The sequence below is a fragment of the Carlito syrichta genome, unplaced genomic scaffold (genome assembly GCF_000164805.1).
Source record: "Carlito syrichta isolate Samal-C Ts95f unplaced genomic scaffold, Tarsius_syrichta-2.0.1 Scaffold306953, whole genome shotgun sequence".
NCBI classification, from domain to species: Eukaryota; Metazoa; Chordata; class Mammalia; order Primates; family Tarsiidae; genus Carlito; species Carlito syrichta.
In genome coordinates, this window is record NW_007251049.1 from 120,482 (window position 1) to 127,791 (window position 7,310).

The 7,310-nt window shown below is 48.8% G+C and overlaps 1 long non-coding RNA gene across 1 annotated transcript; it reads right to left on the bottom strand.

Annotated features, from left to right (window-relative positions):
- On the bottom strand, positions 1-3,739 carry LOC103265976. Its single transcript, XR_002482283.1, has 3 exons — positions 3,687-3,739; positions 2,219-2,279; positions 1-620 (listed from the first exon to the last, which is right to left on the bottom strand). It is a non-coding gene; the product is annotated as an uncharacterized LOC103265976 (long non-coding RNA).
- Between the last annotated feature and the right edge of the window lie 3,571 nt (positions 3,740-7,310).

Sequence of the window (7,310 nt, forward strand, 5' to 3'; positions counted from 1 at the left end):
CTTTCTCTCCAGTGTGCATTCTCGCATGTATGATCAGGTAAAAAGAATGAAGGAAGGCTTTCCCACATTCCTTGCATTCATAGATCTTCTCTGCACTGTGAACTTTCATGTGCTTTCTAAGGGAAGAGGGAGAAGAAAAGCATTTCTCACATTCTTTACAAGCATGGGGTTTCTCGACAGTATGAGTTTCCTTATGTGTCCAAAGGTTTGAGGGCGATCTGAAGGTTTTCCCACATTTTTCACATTCATAAGGTTTCTCTCCAGTGTGAGTTCTTAGATGTACTCTCAGCTTGGAGAAGTAGATAAAGGCTTTTCCACATTCTTTACAGGCAAAAGGTTTCTCTTCAGTGTGAGCTCTGACGTGTGCCCTAAATGATGAGTAACAGACAAAAGTTCTTCCACATTCCTTACACTGATAGGCTCTTTGTCCATGTTGAGATGACGCTATATGACTCTTTAGGGATGAAGTGTCCATGATGGCTTTTTCAAGCTTATTGTTTTCATGGGATTTTACTCCAGGTGAAAGTCTCTGATGCACACTGAGTTTTGGAATCCAGTTGACTGTTTCTCCACATTGATTACTTTCATTATTTTCTGAGGGTATCTTTACCACAGGACTTCTGTTAAAAATAAGAATATTATCAGTTGTTTAGTAGTTAATTATGTGTTGATGGCTTTTTTTTTTTCTGAGTTGGAGTCTCATTCTGTTGCCCAGGCTTGAGGGCAGTGGCATACTTACGACCACCCCAGCCTCGACCTGCTGGACTCAGGTGATTCTTCCACCTCAGCCTTCCAATGTCCGGCTAATTTTTTGATTTATTGTAGAGATGAGGTGTTGCCAAGTTACCCAGGCTGGTATTGAACCTGTGGGCTCAGGCAATTCTCTCACCCTGGCCTCCCAATGTGATGGCTCACACCTGGAATCACAGCACTTTGGAAATCCTCTCGCCTTGGCCTCCCAAAGTGCTGGGATTACAGGCTTGAGCCATGGTGCCAGCCCATTGATGGCTTTTAATGATGAATAAAACTGCATTTTAACCATTTCCAGGAAATGTATATATATTTTTTATCTCTCTGAATTGTTTCAAAGTGGTATAAGCTGAATGAATGCTCTAATGGGGCTCAAACATAGGTATCAATTTCTGTGTTCCATCATGTAGGGTTTGTTTTTGTTTGTTTGTTTTTTGAGTTGGAGTCTCACTCTGTTGCCCAGACTGGAGTGCAGTGGCCACTTCTACCCACTGTAGCCTCGACCTGCTGGGTTCCGGCAATCCTTCCGCCTCAGCCTTCCAAGTAGCCGGAACTACAGGCGCATGCTACCACGCCCAGCTAATTTTTTGATTTATTGTAGAGATGAGGTCTCTTCAAGTTGCCCAGGTGGGTCTCGAACCCGCGGGCTCAGGCAATCCACTTACCTCGGCCTCCCAAAGGGCTGGGATTACAGGCTGAGCCACCGAACTCGGCCATGTAGGGTTTTTTTTTAACTGATATTGTTTATAACTCAACTATGTCTTAATCAAAATGTGCATCGCTTTTATAAGACTGTCTTGTGAAAAGTTTCTGTGAATGTTTAGCATCTGACTTACATGTACACATACACACACACCAAACACTAAAGCGGAAAATGGCATGCTTATGCTCCCTCCCTGAAACACTACGACCTGCTGGGCTCCGGCGATCCTCCCGCCTCAGCCTTCCACGCAGCTGGAACTACAGGCGCGCTACCACACCCAGCTAATTTTTTGATTTATTGTAGAGATGAGGTCTCGCTGCCCAGGCGGGTCTTGAACCCGCAGGCTCAGGCAATCCACTCACCTCAGCCTCCCAAAGGCGCGGGATGACAGGCTGAGCCACCGAGCCTGGCTAATCTTTTTTTTTTTACTGTTTTTTTGTTTTGCTTTTGAGTCAGAGTCTCACTTTGCCCCCCAGGCTGGAGTGCAGTGGCATGCTTACGGGCCACTGCAGCCTCAACCTGCTGGGATCAGGCGGTCCTTTCCGCCTCAGCCTTCCAAGTAGCTGGAACCACAGGCATGTGTCACCATGCCCAGCTAATTGCTCATTTATTGTAGAGATGAGGTCTTGCCAAGTTGCCCAGGCTGGTCTTGAACCCCGAGGTTCAGGTGATCCTCTCGCCTCCACCTCCCAAAGTGCTGGAATGACAGGCATGAGCTACCATGCTGGGCTGAAACACTACGTTTCTTGTGTGAATGTCACTCACCCCAAACGTGTCCTCAGATTATTATTCTGATCTTCAGTGCCATGGTATTTCCAGTTTTCTCCTAAGGAAGAAAAAAAGGAATTTTAAAAATTAATTTTAATATATTCTGTTCACCTCATATTTCTTTCCCAAATATATACTGTACAGGATTTGACCCATTAATTTTAAGTTCAGTGTCATAATATGAAACAAATGTAACAAAATTTACTTTCTTTGGGAATAACTGGTAGGATAAAGGTAAGAAAATAAGCAGAGAAAGCATTCATTTCTTTGCAAATAGTAATAAAAAATAAATTTTATAAGGACTAATGTACTTACAAGCAGAAAAAGATTGAGGAGTTTTAGTTATTTCAGGATTTTGACAATAGTAAGGACCAAAAAAACAAAGTGGTGGACAACGTACTGAAAATACTTTCAAGAAGATTGAGACAAATGGAAACATAAATGTCTTGTCATTAGAAGAGCAACGTGGGGGCCGGGCTCGGTGGCTCAGCCTGTCATCCCGGCACTTTGGGAGGCCGAGGCTAAGAATGAAGGAAGGCTTTCCCACATTCCTTGCATTCATAGGATTGTCTGAGCCCGTGGGTTCGAGACCCGCCCGGGCAACTTGGCGAGACCTCATTTCTACAATAAATCAAAAAATTGGCCGAGCTCCGTGGCTCAGCCTGTAGTCCTGTGCCTTTGGGAGGCTGAGGTGAGTGGATTGCCTGAGCCCGCAGGTTCGAGACCCGCCTGAGCAACTTGACCTCATCTCTACAATAAATCAAAAAATCAGCCGGGCGTGGTAGCACGCGCCTGTAGTTCCAGCTGCCTGGAAGGCTGAGGCGGAAGGATGGCCAGAGCCCAGCGGGCCGAGGCTGCGGTGGCTGGGAGCGGCCACTGCACTCCGGTCTGGGCGACAGAGTGAAACTCCGACTCAAGAAAAAAAAGAAACAAAGAAAAGCAACATGGGAAGGAAGTAGACACATGTTTATCCCCAAATCCCAACTTTAGAAGAGGACAAGGACATGGAAGGGAGCCAAGGGTTCTGCCAAATCCAACTTCCTCAGTAGAAGCTTTTGCTTGTAATAGTATTTTGCCGGCTAATATTTTGCGATGGAACGTGCCTCAACAAGGGCTGGCCCACGAAGGCAGATTCTAACCCTTCGGGAGGCCAAAAGCATTGAAGAGAAAAAGTCGAGGGTTTCTTTGGAGTCACAGTCTCACGCTGCCACCAGCTGGAGAGCACTGGCATGATCACGGCTCACTGCAGCCTCGACGTGCTGGGCTCTGGCGATCCTTTCGCCTCAAGCCACGGATGTCATACCTCCACGAGAAAGCCACCAGACGGTGCGGTCTGTAAGTAACACGACCTCGTCTGTCTTACCTACCAGTGACTTCCCATGCTTCAGCCCAGATCCTGGCATGAGCTGAACAGCTATGCAATACGTGTCCTGAAGATGACTAAGTGAAGCAACAATGTCCTTACCTACTGAGGCCAGGTTCCGGAAGGTCTCTAGCATCACCTCTCGGTAGAGGCTCCTCTGAGCACGACTCAGCAAAGCCCACTCCTCTGGGGTGAAGTCCACAGCCACATCCTTAAAGATCACTGCGTCCTGAAACAGCCAATCAATTCGGGTCGACAGGAACCCTTCTCCGCCCGCGTGAGCCTGAGGGAGGGCGCGGCTGAGCGCACAGCACTGGGGAACGCACGCTCAGCCGGCCTCAAGTTCGCACGTGGTTCTGTGGTTCCCCCGTAAGGCCTAAGGCTGCACCTCCCTGTCACGTGCCCTTCAGTGCTCCCTGCTGCAGACCCCATCCTGCCCCAGGGAGCTGACGGCATCGCTTATGAACTTCTCTCTCTCTAGTTCGACTGGGAATACTTCCGCCCTTCCACGGTTCCAGAACAGACCACAGCACACCTGAGAAGTGCGAGAAACCCTGCACAGATGAAGCCCTTCTTCCCCCTCTGAAAACCTGGATTCCAGCCGGGCTCGGTGGCTCAGCCTGTAATCCCGCACCTGGAGGGCTGAGGGGAGTGGATGGCCTGAGTTCAAGACCCGCCTGGGCAACTGGGCGAGACCTCATCTCTCCAATAAATCAAAAAATGAGCTGGGCGTGGTAGCACGCGCCTGTAGTTCCAGGTCCTTGGAAGGCCGAGGCGGAAGGATGGCTGGAGCCCAGCAGGTCGAGGCTGAGGTGGCCAGGAGTGGCTACTGCACTCCAGTCTGGGCGACAGAGTGAGACTCCAACGCAAAAAAAAAAGAAAGAAAGAAAGAAAGAAAACCTGGATTCCTTGTGAGGAACACGATCTCCGGCCCTGTCTTCCCTAGAAGAATGCTCCTTTCTGCCTCAGAAGAAAAGTTCTGCTGTAGAACTGAAGCTAACTGAAATGCAGAGTAGTCTGGCTGTGAATTTGCCAAGATTAGAACATGTGGCTCACACCTGTAGTTCTGGCATTTTGGGAGGCCGAGGCGGGAGAATTACTTGAGCCCAGGAGTTTGAGACCAGCCTCAGGAACAATACGAGACTTCTTCTCTCTATCAAAAAATTAGCCTGGCATGCTGGCACATGCCTGAGTCCCAGCTACTCAGGAGGCCGAGGTGGGAGGATCACCCGGGCCCAGAAGGTTGAGGCTACGGGGGAGAACATGATCACGCCACTGCACTCCAGGGGAGGCAACAGAGACCCCATTCAGAAAAAAGTATGCATAAAGGTACCGGGTGGCACCTTCCTCCAAAAGAACACCCACTCGCACCTGAAAATTCAGCGGTACTGACTCAGGTACCAGCCTCCTGGGGGCCTGCACACAGCATTTCCACACCTCTGGATGTGCAGACGAGCGTAACTTCCCCAGCCCTGAGTGTGAGACCAATGGGCCTCAGGATCCTCAAAGTCTGGCCTGAGAAAGCACGCCATGCCCTTGGCTTTCACACGCGGGGGGATAATACAGGCCACCAACTGCAATACGGGGGCCGCAGTTAGCCTGTGCCACAGACAGCAGCAGGACCGGAATGCTCCAGAATGGAACACTCTGCTTGTGAGGTCAGCAACGGAAGTCAGCTGCCCGGGCAGCCACTGAGAACTTATAGAGGAACACCTGTGACTGTGTGCCGATGAAACTTTACCGCATAGGTGACAGGCTGGATTTGGCCTGTGGATGGTCGTTGGCCACTTCTTGATCTAGAGAAGTACCAGCCAACAGGAATAATGCAGATCACCGATATAATCCACATTATAAATAGGATTTTTTTCTTTTTAATAGAGACAGGGTCTTACTGTGTTGCCCAGGCTTGTCTCGGACTAGTGGCTTCAAATGATCCTCCTACCTCAGCCTCCCAAAGTGCTGGGATTATAGGCATGAGCCACTATGCCCAGCAAAGAAAGGAGTATTGACATCAACTTTAATAGTGTATTTGACTTTACGCACAAAATAATACAAATGTCATTTCAACATGTTCCCAGTAATTGAGATATTTTATATTTTTTTGTCACACGAAGTACTCCATGTCTGGTGTGTGTTTCACACCCAGAGCCCAGTTCAGTTGCGACTCGCTGGATTTCAAATGCTCAGTAACCGCATTGGGCTATCAGCTGCTGCCCGGGACAGAGCAGGTCTAGCCCCTGCTAGGTCCTGCATAGAATAGAAAGTTGAAATTTCTCTTCAGACGGCCTGGGCTCCTGGCACAGCCCTCTGTCCCAAGCAAGTTGCTACTCCATATACCTATAACGCTCTGGCTGAAATTTATTTAATTTAATCATTTGCTGAAATCTATGTAGGTGACACTCAAACAATTCCCACTACACTCATACAGTGGGAGAGACACAACACTTAAAAGGACTCTGATGCATAGGCATCTTCATTCTTAAGGGAAGAACAATAAATCAGATTTTGCTAACAACGTAAGTGCTGTGAATAAAATACAGGACTGTGAGGGCCTGTAGACCGAGAAGTGCATGAGCAGCCAGATCAGGGCAGAGTGAAATCAAAACATGAAAACACCCAGCTCGGGTCACGTCATGGAAACCTGGATTTCGGTTTTTAATGTCACCGCCATGTGTCAAGTCTCAAGAACTAGAAACACAATGTTGTGATTTCACAGAAATCTCAGGACAGTTCCCAAGTGCTTGTCACCTGCACCAGTCCCAAATGGGAGACACGGGAATCAAAGAAATGGGGCCCAGGAGGCGCTGACATCACAGGACTAGCCAAGGGCAGAAACAGGACACCTGAAAAGCTGCAGAGGGCAGCAGGAAGGGGCTAAAAGTGAACCCAAAGGCTTGGAAAATGAACAGTCACAAAAAGGAAAGAAGTCGAAAGCAGACTTAGTATGGAAAAGCGGCTAAAATAGATGTCTTTTGAAAGCAAATCAAGTTGCCCATCGAAGCTGGACTGGATAAAGAAAATGGGGCACGTACACGATGGAATATCATGCAGCCATAAAGAAGGACAAATGTACGGACTTCGCAGCCACTTGGATGGATCTGGAGTCGATCAGACTCAGGGGTCTCTCACAGAAACAAGGAACAGAGGACCCTAACTTCTCACTGATCAGTGCACCTTGAACAATCATCATTCTGTAAGAAAGCATTTGCAGTAGTGGGAAACTGCCAGGGGAGGGGGCGTGGGACTGGCAGTTGAGGGAAGCTGCTAGGGGAGGGAGGGGCACACCTCATCCACAAGGGCACCTGCATCATCAACGTTTGTATACCTAACCCTGAACTGTGCCCCACATCTTTGTAATAAAAAAAAAGAAGGTTCGAGACCCGCCTGGGCCGCGAGACCTCATCTCTACAATCAATCAAAAAATCAGCCGGGCGTGGCAGCGCGCGCCTGTAACTCCGGCTGCTTGGAAGGCGGAGGCAGAAGGATTGCCGGAGCCCGGCAGGTCGAGGCTGCGGTGGTCGGGAGCGGCCGCTGCACTCCAGTCTGGGCGACACAGTGAGACTCCAACTCAAAAAACAAAAACAAAAACAAAATCAGTGTCTGACTTATATGAAGATAGTAACCTGGCTTTGCTTTAGCTTTTCTTTCTTTTTTTTTGAGTTGGAGTCTCACTCTGTGGCCCAGGCTGGAGGGCAGTGGCCGCTCCCGGCCACCGCAGCCTCGACC